Genomic DNA, 15,380 nt, shown 5'->3' on the forward strand with positions numbered 1-15,380 from the left:
TCAGGGGTTAAAAGTGTTTTTCATAGTCATATGGTGTCAGAGTGCTGCTCATGGTGCAAACACGAGCCCCCCAACAGCCAAGGAAGAACATCTTGCTTACAGATGTGTCGGGACCACAAATACTTCAAAGTGCTTCGATCCAACCAGGAGAGAATTCTGGTGCCAATAGTAAATGTCCTGAACATGCGAGTGGAAAATGTTAAGCATTCAAAGATGGTGTCACACACACACACACACACACACACACACACACACACACACACACACACACACAACACATTGTGTCGGAATATTGGACTGTATTAAGTGTGTGATCTAGGAATTCCTGCATTTTAAACCACTGTCAGAGAGGAACATACTTTTCTGCCATTGTATTTTGTATTTTATCCATTGGGAACAGCATCAGTCAAACTTGGTGTGATACAAAGTTTTATCTGTTGTGTAGGTCAAAGTTCACATAATAAAACTAAGTGCTATTGCTTTGGTCAACATCTACATACTGCTAATATTCATGCCTTTACTTCTATTGTCATAATAACATGGTTCATTCATTACCAGCAATTATGGAGTGTGATAATTATGTTAGTTAATTGACAACATTCCGTCTCACTGTTATAAAACCTCTGACAGAGAACACTTATTAACTTGAGTCTGTGAGTTTGGAAAATATGGCCAAGATTCACCAAACATATACTGGAATCAAGGAAAGTTGAACTAACTTAACTAAGCATGAAGGATAAAGAATCCGTTATGCTGAGGCACTGCAGTTTTTAACTTATCAGCTCCCTTAGTGTTTATGCCACACATGATTTTTATGATAGTGACTTCATTAAACAGTGATTGTTTTTAACATTCTAAAAACATTATCCTGGTACATCCTGCACCTTGATTACTGGTTAGGATTGATTTTTCAGAACAGATTAGGCTTTGCAACTAGGTCCCACAAGTACCAGTTCACCCTGTAATTTTCTGCACTGACTTTGCTCAAGTTTAAACACAAACTGTAGCTCAAACTGCTTCATGGATGCTAAACTCACCTCAAAGGTTCTTCCAGTGGAATTCCAGTTCAACTTCTAGTTCCGATTCAAGGCATAACTCTGCCGTGCTTTCTGGTAGTCAAATATATCTTTTGTTTCCAGGTGAGTTTGGAAGCCTCTCTACAATTTTGATATGTTCACCAAGGCCAGTGACACAGATTGGCAGTGTAATTCAACAATAGGGCTGGGATTATTAGCTACCATAGCTTCAAGAAAAAATTTGCAAAACTCAATGTGAACCAGTCAGTTTTGTTTTCTTCTAGTTATACACTGACAAAAATTTTGCCCTCATCTTTCAGGGAAGAATCACTCATGCGGGCAATTGTGAGCCAGAGGGAAAGGCAAAGTCCAAGGTACCTTTAAGGAGATATCAGCTGTAGCTTTATCATCTTTGGTAATGGCCATACATTTCAGTTATGGTGTTTCCCATCGATAGCTTTCATTTCTGACCACCCAAGCCCCTTTAAAAATAAGTGAAAAGTCCACTTTAAATATTTAGAACATTCGGATGTAAAATGTTTTGCAGTAAACAGACAGATTTCAAGTTCAATAATATTGAGAATTTTCAGGAAACATTGAGTGAAGCCTGCTTGGTCGGTAAGTATTAAAAGAAATTAGCCTCACACAAAAGGTCTAGAACTGTTGGTCTTTAGAATGCCACAAAGTCCATTATTGATGATAGTTGAGAGAATCACTCCACTCCTACTGAATATTGCACTATCCACCAACTGTCAAACAAGCCCCAACTGAGCACTTCTTGCTGACTAAAACACCAAATTAAGCCAATTATTTGGGATGGATTTAATTTAAGAAAGAGTGGCATTGTTATTCACTTCCCATTGTTAGAAATTCCCTGTCTAAATTGATTTTAAAACCTCCCACTGTCTTACTCTTAATACTCACTTGCAGATGTCTCATGACTTCTTTTGTAAACATAAATCTGTTGTGAATCTTTCAACAACAGAAACTGAACACTTGGGATGCAATCAAACAATTTTGGAACAAAGTGTAATGGGTTAAATACCATAATATTGCAAAGTGGAATAGTACTGAACACCATATTGCAGGGCCTCTTGAAAGCTACACTTTATTCAATGCATTGTTAAAATTTACAGATCAGGAGGCATCAAATTCAGTCCTTCATTGAGTAAGTTGAATGATAGTAAATGTTTATACTGTCGCCTAAAACACTTTAGCTGTTGCTTCAAGCATTTTGAATTAGGGAGGGAGAAATTAGCTAGGCTCGTTATTCTTGAACATTTTCCAATACATTCTGCTGGCAGTGTGTATTAGTGAACATCAGGGGGCAGAAATGCATTTCCCTTTGTTGATGGAAGTTGCTTGAGCAGCAGTAGCTCTTGAAGAATCCTGATAGGGCAACTTTGACACCTTCTTAGTTATCACAGCTAAATTTCTGCAAAGGGACCTAAAATCGATATTCAGCCTACTTATTTACATACTTAAGGACTGAATGCCTATTTTAGGGGTTTGCCAAGCATACAATCTAATTCAACCTAAATTTACATTGGATGTTTTTTGTGCAGCTTTGAGACGCACCGGGAATCATTACCAAAAAATGGATTTTGTTGCTTTTCAGGATATATGCATAAAAATATTTTCTTTGTTTTATGTAAAGAGGATTTGGCTTTTAATGTTTTCTTGCAGTTGTTCTTTAATTATTAATGACTGGGAATTCTTTGATCTGTTTTATGTCAACATAGCTCAATTTACTACACTCGTCAGTGAGTCAATAGCAGTAGATTCACATTCTCCTCCCTGTAATAACATAGAACATAGAAAAGTACAGCACAGTACAGGCCCTTCGGCCCATGATGTTGTGCCGACCTATTATTCTACTAAGAACATAGTCATTTCCACCCTGGGAAAGAGTCTCTGACTATCCACTCTATCTATGTCTCTAATCATCTTGTACACCTCCATCAAGTCACCTCTCACCTTCTTTGCTCCAGTGAAAAAAGCCTTAGCTCCCTCAACCTTACATCATAAGACCTGCCCTCCAGTCCAGGCAGCATCCTGGTAAATCTCCTCTGTACCGTCTCTAAAGCTTCCACATCTTTCCAATAATGAGATGACCAGAACTGAACACAATATTCCAAGTGTGGTTGTATCAGAGTTTTATCGAGCTGCAGCATAACCTCATGTCTCAAACTCAATTGCCCTGCCAATGAAAGCCAACATACCATTTGCCTTCTTTACAACTCTATCAACTTGGGTAGCAACTTTGACGGATCTATGGACGACGACCCCAGGTCCCTCTGTTCCTCCACACTGCTGAGAATCCTACTATTAACCCTGTATTCTGCATTCAAACCTGATCTTCCAAAATGAATCACTTCACACTTTTCTTGGTTGAATTCCATCTGCCACTTTTTTGCCCAGCTCTATATCCTGTCAATGTCCTTTTGCAAGCTACAACAGCCCTCCACACTATCTACAACTCCATCAACCTCTGTGTCATCAGTAAATGTACTAACCCACCCTTCTACGTCCACATCGACGTCATTTATAAAGATCACAAAGTGCAGAGATCCCAGAACAGATCCCTACAGAACATCACCGGTCACCGAGCTCCAGGCAGAATACTTTCCATCTACTACCACTGTCTGTCTTCTATTGGATAGCCAATTCTGTCTCCAGACAGGCAAATTTCCCTAAATCCTATGCTTCCTTACTTTCTAAATGAGCCTACCATGAGGGACATTATTAAATGCCTTGCTAAACTCCATATACACCACATCCACTGCTCTGCCTTCATCAATGTGTTTTGTCACATCCTCAAAGAATTCAATAAGGCTTGTGAGACATGAGCTGCCCCTCACAAAGCCATGCTTACTATTTCTAAGCAAACTGCGCTTTTCTAAATAATCATAAATACTATCTCTCTGAATCCTCTCCAATAATTTTCCCACCACAGAAGTAAGACTGACCAGTCTGTAATTCCCAAGATTATCCCTATTCCCTTTCTTGAACAAGGGAATGACCTTTGCCACCCTCTAATCTTCTGGTACTGTTCCAGTGGACAGTGAGGACTCAAAGATCATCGCCAAAGGGGCAGCAATCTCTTCGTTAACTGCCCATAATAACCTTGGTTATATCCCACCTAGTCCAGGGGACTTATCTATCCTCACGTTTTTCAAACTTTCTAGCACATCCTCCTTCCTAACAGCAACCTGTTCGGGTATATCTACCTGTTTCATACTGTCCTCACAAACATCAAGGTCCCTCTCACTGATAAATACTGAAGCAAAGTGTTCATTAAGGACCTCCACGCACAAGCTCCCTCCACTATCCCTGATTGGCCCTACTCTCACTCTGGCCATCCTCTTGTTCCTCACATAAGCATAGCATGCCTTGGGGTTTTCTTCAATCCTACCTGCCAAGGTTTTCTCATACCCCTTTTTCACTCTCCTAAGTCCATTCTTCTGGGCTGATAGTCCATTGTGGTATGAAGAGTACAGATGTGGTGTCTTCCAGATAAGATATTAAACTGAGGTCCTGTATAGCCTCCCTCTTAGCATAAAAAATTCAAAACATAATGTAAGGAAGAGCAAAGAAGTTCTCCCCCAATTTCCTGGCTGGTATTTATAGCTTAACCAGCCCCTATAAACAGATTATCTGGTCATCACTTTACTGCTGTCTGTGGAACCTTATTGTACAAAAGTTGCACTTCCTATGTTGTTACAATAAATACATTTCAAAAATACTTAACTGCCTTTAAAGCCCTTTGCAATATCCTAGCATCACAAAATATGCAATATGCTTTCTTTCTTTTTCCATAACTATCAATGAGATAGATGTTGCATATGGTGGACATCATCATGATTGGCTCTGTGCAATTGATTCTTAATAAAATTGCTGGATTAACTGCACAGAAGCAGGCACAGAGATATTTGGATCTCTGTGGAACTGAAGGTGTGATGTTTGTTGTAATGAGATATGCTCCTTTACAAAGGTATATGTTTTGTTTCAGACTTTGAGGAGATATTGATGTTGAGTTGAACCTACTTCATTACATTATAAACATCAATGGAGTAACTCTCCATCCTCAACTTGTTCTGCCTTTTTTTTTGCTAGTCATGGATTTATGGCACACTCCATATTTCCTTAGGAATTTTGAAGCACAATTTCAAAGGCAGAAATCTTATTAAAAAGTCAGCTGCACCTGATACTGGTAGTCTCTCAAGCAAGATTTGTTTGTATTATAATCTTAAACTCATGCATATTATTCTTTTACAGACTAGCTATTTTCCACTTTGTATTAAGGCGTTTTGGTTTCGGCATTACATCAAAAAATCATAGAGTAATTCAAGTATGATGTAATTAAAACACAGGGCAAGGTTTTCATATTTGTTTTAATGTGTGTCAGTCAATCAGGGGAAGGCAATGGCCTAGTGGTATTATTGTTGGACTGTTAATCCAGAGACCCAGGTAATGTTCTGGAAACCTGGGTTCAAATTGTGCCACAGCAGATGGTGGAATTTGAATTTAAAAAATTAAGAGTCTCCCGATGACCATGAATTCATTGTCAATTGTCAGGAAAACCCCATCTGGCAGGGAAACTGGCATATGTCCCTGTCTAGCCTATAAGTGATTCCAGATCCAAAGCAATATGGGTGACTCTTAACTGTCCTCTGGGCTATTAGTGATGGGCAATAAATGCCTAGTCACTGAAGCCCTTATCCCATGAATTAATAAAAAGGAAATACCTCAAAGACACTCATAAAATCATGAGGGGCATAGATGGGGTGAATACCCAAGGTCTTTTTCCCTTGGTAGGGGAGTCCAAAACTGGAGGGCATAGGCTTGTGGTGAGAGGGGAAAGATTTAATGGGGCCCTGAGGGGTAACCTTTTAGCCCAGAGTGTGTCGCATGTAGGAAATGAGGTGTCAAAGAAAGACAGTAGATAAGAGTACAATTATAACATTTGGACAGGAAAGATTTAGAGGGATATGGGCCAAATAAGGTTAAAGGAGATTTGTTCAATTTAGGAAATGCGTTGGGCAGAAAGGTCTGTTTCCATGCTGCATGACTCTTTGACCCAATGTCAGAAGGTAATTAATTTGTCACTCCCACGAGCGAGGAAATCCTCCCAACTGCCTGACAATCAGCTCATTAAAACAAGGCCAAGTACCTTGCTCTATCACAGGCCTCCACTCTGGTGATCAGGGTCATCAGAAGTAGCTGATCAATCAGATGTTAGCAGCTTCTGGTCCTGAAGACCACTGGTTAAATCTTACACCTTGGGGGCCCAGCAGTGAAAGGCAAGTGTTTTTTTTTCCTTCTTGTCATGGATTGGAGATCACAGGTGGAGGTGCAGATTGGGACAATTGGAGGTCAACCCCCACCCAACAGCTAAGTCAGCAATATTCCCTAGCTGGGAAACTAGGCACCTTTCTCACCTGCTGAGGAGGCAGGGGATTTTGGGAGCTGGTCATTTGAGGTCCTTAAGTGTCTATCAATTGACCACTCAAGGGCCTTAATTATTGCCAAGTCAAGTAAATCCCCAATGGACCTACTCATAGCACTTAATTGTTGAGGTGGCAAAAAAGAGGTGAGCTTCTCTTCAGTGCCAACTAGCCTCATTATTTCCTCTTCCTGCCATCTCCAGGAAGGGGAACAGTACAGAAAGAGACTATTTGGTCCACAATGCACTATGCTTGTGCTGGCTCTCTCTAAGCGGTATCCAAATCACATTCTCCTGTTCTTTCCACTTAGGCTCTTTAAATTCTCCTCTTCAACTGGTGCATCTAATTTTCTTTTGAAGGTTTATGACATCTTTTCTTTCAGGCAGTGGAATCTAGGTCACAACTGGCCATGCAAAAAATATTCCTCATCTCACATTGAATCTTCTATCAATTATTGTAATTCAACATACTTTGGTTACTGGTCCACCCAAAGGTTCCACTTGATGACCCTGCCTGCGTCTGTGTGGATGCAACACAGCAAGTTAATAAATGTTTTGGAGCATTTTATTTGAAAGAATTTCTTGTTTGTTGCCAAAACAATTACATTTAAATAAAAAGGCCAGAGTATAATTTTACACACTTCAAACATTTCTTCATGTTTTAAGAAATCCACTGATAAATCAAGACTAGAAATTAAATGTGATATTATCTCATGAATGGTTAGTGTATTTGTGTCAAATTCCTCTCTTCTCACGGAAGTGTTAATCCATTTGTTGTAACCTGGCTAATGGCTCAATTAAAATATTAGAGAAGCGAGTTTAAGATGAATGTGCTTAATATCCATCATTGACAAATATTTCCATCCTTTAATCAAGCCCAATTTAAATAGAATAATGGATATTCCTATTCAAAATTGTTTAGACATTTTCTAAGTTTATAGGTTGCAATGTGGTACTTTTCAGTGTAAATTCATAGCAGCCTACACTTAGTTCGTCCTTTATTCACTGTCCAGAAATATCTCCTAGTGATGTAGGTCCTCTGAGACATAATCTTAACATATGTGAGTAATCACATTAACTGTAGCAGAATACTACCCTGAAGCTAAATGACAAATTCATACCGTGCCCACACTACATGAAAAATCAACACCCATTATGTAGATTGGGTGGTGCGGCACTTTCAAACACTATTCTTTAAGCTTTAAGATTGAGGTTTGAATCTTGCCCAGAGTGCTGGATACCTAGTGCATTTCTTTTCATGCGAGGAGGCACTCCTCTGTGCTCTATCCAATTTAGATTTATTGTTTTGCCCCAGTCTCTGTCAGCCAGCTAGGTTTTGCCCTATATGTTGCAAACCAGGTTGCAAAGATGTTCAGATGTCAGAAGCATAACAAGTGGAATTCTATTTGACAGCAGATTTATAGATTAACATTTCTGCAGATACAGTCAATTCTCTTTTAGAGTCTAGCCAATGAAGAAGGTCCAATGGAACTGTCAGCAGTTAGATTATTTTATTCTTCTCAGTCTGTTGGCTTTTTAGTGCCTTGCTTGTGAGCTACATCAAACAGTAATGGGAGAGTTTCTGTCCAGTTCTTAGTGGATTAAGATCAAAAATAAAATCTGTAAATTTAAATGAAAATGAAAGTTAATGTGAAAACTGGAAAGAATATTAGACTGGTGGTACAAGGAATATTATTCTGAGTTGAGGATTTAAGGTACATTTTGCAACAACTTTGAGGGCGCTTCATGTTTATTTGGTTTATCACACCAGAATTAAGATGCTCGCAGTTTTCTACCATCAAAAATAAGAAAATTTTCAATTCTCCAAAGCTAAGTTTCTAATTTTGCTGAATAAAAGTAAAGTACAAATTACAACTGATAGAATAACATCAAAGCACAGGCATTTGGAATTAATGAAACTTTGTATCATCATTTATATGAATCTACAATATTACAACATTTAAGATTCTTTATGTGTAAGTCTTGTATTTATTATTCATGTGTCATAAATAATATCACAATCCCAACGTGTTCAAAAGTAGTTTTCAGAACAGAGAGAAATGTTATTTCAAGATGATTTGTTCTGATATCAATTTGTTTCAAACAACAGTAAATAAACAAACAATTGACCTTCACAAATTGGATTGCATAAAGTGTCAAATCAAAAACAGTTCCAAACAAGCAGGGTAATGATTTTTGTAACACTTAGTTATTTTTAAAAACTGGAATTTTGCTGCACTTATTCTCACGCGTGTGTTTGCTAAAATTAGGAATGGCAAAAAATATTGTCCCAAGCACTTTGTTGAGGAAAGCCTTCAATAGTTTTTCTGTTTCTAATTGGATGCTTGGTTAAAGAGACCAATTTTGAGGTTTGGCTGTTTTTGACAGGGCGGTTAGGGAGGATTCTTCATCGGTATGCCTATTTTTGAGTCATTGCTCGGTTAGGAAGGATAACCTACTTTCAAAATTAGGTGGTACGTCAACATGGTAGAGTCAGAGACAATTTAGGACAGTTTCTCACAAATTTGAGTGGTGGATACAGGAAATCTTGCAAACGTTAAAGCAAACTACCAAAAGAACTGTGACAGATGTTTCTGTAATAGAACATCAAACAGTACAGCACAGTACAGGCCCTTCAGCCCATGATGCTGTGCCGACCTATTATCCTACTAAGGTCAATCTACCCTGCATTTTACTATCCTCCATGTGCCGACCCAAGAGTCACTTAAAAATCTCTAAAGTATCTGACTAATCATTTGTACATTTCAACAACTAAAGTTTAACTAGTGCAGGCTAAATTCACCAATATCTAGGCATCTTGTGAGATAATTGCACATTGAAATGTAACTATGAAGCTTTGCTGCTAGCATAATGCAGATGACTTAACTTCTAGGTAGAAACAAGCAGCTTCACTTTAAGCATGAAGAGCTCAGATGGTCTTCCTTCAGGCAAACTTTTATAGCCCAATGGCAATCCAGTGACATCTTGATGGGTGTATTCCAGCACACAGCAAATCAACTTCAGCCTGTCCATTGGTCTGTGTAGCATTAAATCCAAGACAAAGAAAAGTCTTTTCCCTGGAGTCTGTCCAATAGTACTGATGTAACCTACTCATTCTGTTAGAATAAAGGTGGGTGGGTTAAGTTAACCTTTCTTAAACAATTTGAGAACTTAGTCTTCATAATATTGAAAACAGAATGGCATTGGCATCATTCTCTGCTACTATTTGCTGATGGTGAATGAGGTTCCTCACCCCAGCTAGTCCATGATACTAAATCCTTCATTAGCTTTTGAAATTTTTAATGCTTTTTATCTGGAAACAGTTCAAGCGACAACCGTGTGGAGATATTGGTCACAAATTGAATAAAAAAAGATTTATTGGCATTCACAAGATCAATCATTTAACATTAAAAGATCAACAGCTTGGTAAATTGAGTGTTCTTCTTGCATTTGTCATGTTGTTCAATGGAATGGGGGCCTGAACTTGACCATGTCAGGCAGCCCAATCTTGCAGTTGATTTTCCTTTTATTAAAAAATTGTATTTATATAGCACCCTTCCTGAAGCATTTTTCCAGAGCGTAAACACTCAGGTGTCCAGGAGCATCTTAGAGGACAAGAGATTTGGAGTGGTTTAAGAAGAGCACTGCAGCTCTTAGGACCTAGGCAACTGAAGGTTGCCTGTCATTGCTGGAGCAATGGAAATCACCAATGTATATGAGGCCAGAATTGCAAGAATAAAGAGACCCTTCAAACCCTATATGTCGAAGAAGGTTACAAATTTAGACACAGGCAAAGTCTTGGATAAACATGATTAAAAAAAAAACTGAGCTGTTGCAGGACTAGGAACCAGTGCAATATCTCAAGCAAACCAAGTAGGAATGCCTTCTGTGTATTTAGCAAGCCCCTTCTCTAAAGGTTTATCAGCTAATTCTCCTAATAAATTACACATGAATAAATTGAAGGGAAGTCAACAGATATAATTGTTGATGGTTCAAATTTACAGGACTTACTTCAAGACCATGTTGAAGATTCAAAGTAGCATACTATTAATGGTAGTTTTGTCTTGAGTTGGAACTCATATTAAAGAGCTGTTGATGTCTTCAATTTTATTCTCTTTCTGTTTTAATTCTTCCATAAGCTCTTGCTTTTAATGCTCATGCTGTATTAATTAATTGTAAATGACTCCAAAGAACAAACATGCATAATTTCCTATTTTAGCTCTGCGATCTTTTAGCAACCTCTTGAAAGTTCATAGATTGGATAATGTAATTACTAACAGCAGCGTAGAATTCTCTTTCTTCATAATAACAGGTTCTCAAAAGAATTTTATTTTGCTTCCCCCATCTAATTCATGCACTCCCTTCACCTGGCAACCAATGTAATTGTAAATTGCATTTGAGATAGTTTGCAAAATTTTCTTAATGAAGACGAGTTGCTTGAAATTGGTGCAAAAGTAAGCTTGCCAAGAATTCTGGTATAACCCACCAAGCTGTGTATTCATAATGTAAATCTGAAATATAAAAATTTAACAAAATGCAAAATCAACAGGCTCATATAATTGGCAATACTCTTAGCCATATCTTGAAGTATTGAATTTCCAGCTGAAATTATTGCAGCAAGTTTATAAAATTTCACACAATGCCCAGCCTCTCATGTCAGACATGGATATCAGGAATTTGGGGGTTGTGTTTTCCCATGTTATTCCATGAATTAGAATTACTGATCAGGAAGCTCAGATTGTGAGTGCTCAACATCCTCCCGACGTGATCATTCCATCTGGTGAGGTACTACATAGAAAAAGAAGTAATTTCATAATATAAATATTCATCCTTCAACAATGAGGCTGTTTTACTAATTTTGCAAAGGCTTAATTGTTGAATGCAAAATCTTCAGCTGTAGTGGACTATGTAACTTGCTAAGTGTCAGGTTTTCCCTTTGACCTTTATTGAACTAGCTGCTCTGCCAGAATCCCTGCAAGGTTCACCTTAAAATCTGTCCTAACCACTATTCCATACGCTACATTGAAACTGGATGTGATTGGGACAACATTGGAGCCAATTGGAAATGATGGTTCGGAACTGCTTCTGGGATTCCCAGCCTCATTCCCATTACTGGTAATTTCACTAGCATGGGAGAAAAGTGCAGGTAGCAAGCCCACACCATTCCCTCCCAACCTGGCTGACTCCATTGCATGGCTAATAAAGTGTGAAGCTGGATGAACACAGCAGGCCAAGCAGCATCTCAGGAGCACATTGTGCTCCTGAGATGCTGCTTGGCCTGCTGTGTTCATCCAGCTTCACACTTTATTATCTTGGATTCTCCAGCATCTGCAGTTCCCATTATCTCCATTGCATGGCTCCTTGCCCAAATTTCCTTGAAGCCAGGCCAGCTTGTCCATTACTGTTCATGATCGCCTGAGGAGTCATAGACTATAGCCTGGCTTCAAGAACATTTTGAAAGGAAACTTCAAAAGTTTGTACCGATGTTCCCATTGCCCCATTCACACCAACTTGTCAACCCAGCCACACCTCATGGACCCTCAAGCTACCAACTCATGCCTTCTTGACTACCACATGGTCTTTCATACTTTCTATGTCAATTCATACCTCTTCCATGCCCATTCACCCTATCTGCACAATGTACATAATAAATATATTATACAACGACAATGATATGGAGGTGCTGGTGTTGAACTGACATGGACAAGGTCATAAGTCACACGATACCAGGTTATAGTCCAACAGTTTATTTGAAATCAAGCTTTCAGAGCACTTCTCCTTCATCAGGTGAAGTGGAGAAAAGCACACAGTCACAGAATTTATAGACAAAGAGATCAACAGGCAGAGAGAGCAAAGGATCATACAAATAGTGTGAGTGAAGTGTCGATAGGCTGAATAATAAATCTGTGCATGTGATCAAAAGTGATGGATGGTCTGAGTAAAGTTGACAACTAAGGAACAAGTGAAAGCATGGCTTATAATCTGATTAATTGAGACAGAGAGATAATTACCAGAACTTAAAAATAAGGTGGTGCTGAGACAAACCAAATGACTGGATAACATCAGAGGTGGCAAAAACTGCAGATGCTAGAATCAGAGACAATACTGTATTTTTTATTAATTCACGGGATGAGGGCATCACTAGCTACACAGCATTTGTTGCCCATCCCTAATTGCCCAGAGGGCAGTTAAGATTCAACCACTTTGCTGTGGGTCCGGAGTCACATATAGGCCAGACGAGGTAAGGATGGCAGCTTCCTTCCCTAAAGTGAACCAGATGGGTTTTTCCCCAACAATCAGCAATCAATTCATGGCCATCATTAGACTCTTAATTCCAGATATTTATTGAAATCAAATTCCACCATCTGCCATGGTAGGATTTGAACCTGGGGTCCTGGAACGTTATCTGGTCGCTAAATTAACAAACCAGCGATAATACCACTAGACCATCACCTCCCCACATGGAGTCAGAGGAACACAGCAGGTTGGGCAGCACAGAGGAGCAGGAAAGTTGACATTTTGGGATGGGACCCTTCTTCAGAAATGAGGAGGGGGAAGGCTGCTGGGATATAAGTAGAGAGAGGAGGACTGGGGCATCTGCGTTCTGTATGTGAAAAATGATGACATCTTCTGGTCGCCGACCATTTTAAGTACCCCTCTGACTCCCTGAGTGATATGTCCATCTTGGGCCTCTTCCAGTGCCACAATGACGCCACACGCAAACGGGAGGAGCAACACTTTATTTTCCACCTTGGGAGCCTACAGTCCGATGGCCTAAACATAGAATTCACCAGTTTTAAAATCTTCCCAACCCCGGCCTCATCCCATAACGTAACGAAGTTGATTGACGAGGGAAAATCTGTAGATGTCGTATTCTCGGACTTCAGTAAGGCGTTTGATAAGGTTCCCCATGGTAGGCTGACGGAGAAAGTGAAGTCGCATGGGGTCCAGGGTGTGCTAGCTAGATGGATAAAAAACTGGCTGGGCAACAGGAGACAGAGAGGAGTAGTGGAAGGGTATTTCTCAAATCGGAGACCTGTGACCAGTGGTGTTCCACAGGGTTCTATGCTGGGACCACTGTTGTTTGTGATATACGTAAATGATGTGGAGGAAGGTGTAGGTGGTCTGATCAGCAAGTTTGCAGATGACACTAAGATTGGTGGAGTAGCAGATAGTGAAGGGGACTATCCGAGATTACAGCAGAATATAGATAGACTGGAGAGTTGGTCAGATAAACGACAGATGGAGTTCAATCCAGGCAAATGCAAGGTGTTGCATTTTGGAAGATCTAATTCACTAGCAAACTATACAGTAAATGGAAAAGTCCTGAGGAAAATTGATGTTCAGAGAGATCTGGGTGTTCAGGTCCATTGTTTCCTGAAGGTGGCAATGCAGGTCAATAGAGTGGTCAAGAAGGCATACGGCATGCTTTCCTTCATCAGACGGGGTATTGAGTACAAAAATTGGCAGGTCATGTGACAGTTATATAAGACTTTGTTTCGGCCATATTTAGAGTACTGCGTACAGTTCTGGTTGCCACATTACCAAAAGGATGTGGATGCTTTGGAGAGGGTGCGGAGGAGGTTCACCAGGATGTTGCCTGGTATGGAGGGTGCTAACTATGAAGAAAGGTTGAGTATATAAGGATTATTTTCATTAGAAAGACAGAGATTGAGGGGGATCCTGATTGAGGTCTACAAAATCATGAGGGGTTATAGACAAGGTGGAATACAAGAAGCTTTTTCCCCCAGAGTGGGGGACTCAATTACTAAGGGTCATGAGTTCAAAGTGAGAGGAGGGAAGTTTGTGGGAGATTGTGTGGAAAGTTCTTTATGCAGAGGATGGTGGGTGCCTGGAATGCGTTGCCAGCGGAGGTGATAGACACAGACACGATAGTGTCTTTTAAGATCTATCTGGACTGGTACATGGATGGGCAGGGAGCAAAGGGATACAGACCCTTAGAGAATAAATGACAGGTTTAGACGGAAGATCTTGATCAGCGCAGGCTTGGAGGGCCGAAGGGCCTGTTCCTGTGCTGTAATTTTCTTTGTTCTTATAACCAATCCTCCCTCTCATCTCTGCCTCCTTGACCTGACACAAACTGACCATCTTCTCTCCCAACAACCACCCCACCCATCCCAATGACCAATCCCCCAACACCGTACCTGCGTTCACCTATCACCGTCCCACATACTCTCCCCAGCCCTACCCCTCCTCTCTCTATTTCCCAGCTCCCTGCCCCTCCCCATTTCTGAAGAATGATCCTGACCCAAAATATCAACTTTCCTGCTCTTCTGATGCTGCCTGGCCTGCTGTGTTCCTCCAGCTCCACACTGCATTGACTGGAATAATATGATAGGTTGAAGAGCTGCATGCCATGGGTCTGACCAAAGTAACAATAAATCCAAAACTGTACAAACTAATTAACATGGAGAGATCGTAGCAAGTTAACAAGGTGATGCTGTCAAAACAGGACAGTAAGGAGGACGTTACAAATATAGAACAGTATGTTAGGGTCACATGTGGTGTTACATGAAGCCAAGATCACAGTTGAGGCCATCTTCATGGATACGGATCTTGGCTATCAGTTTCTGTTCAACCATTCTGCATTGTTGTATATCTCTAAGGCTGTCTTGAAAGATGGCTACCTGAAGATTGGAGGCTGAATGTCTTTGGCTGCTGAATGTTCCCTGAATGGAGGGGAACACTCCTGTCTGGTGATTGTTGTGTGGTGTCCATTCATCTTTTGTCATAGCATCTGCATGATCTCACCAATATACCATGACTCAGGGTACCCTTGCCTACAAGCATATGAAGTAGACAACATTGACCGAATAACATGAGCATCTGCCGTGTCCATGGTGGGCGGTATTCCCACGTGTGATGGTCGTATCCATGTTGATGATCTGACATGTCTT

The sequence above is a fragment of the Stegostoma tigrinum genome, chromosome 8 (assembly GCF_030684315.1).
Source record: "Stegostoma tigrinum isolate sSteTig4 chromosome 8, sSteTig4.hap1, whole genome shotgun sequence".
Lineage (NCBI taxonomy): Eukaryota > Metazoa > Chordata > Chondrichthyes > Orectolobiformes > Stegostomatidae > Stegostoma > Stegostoma tigrinum.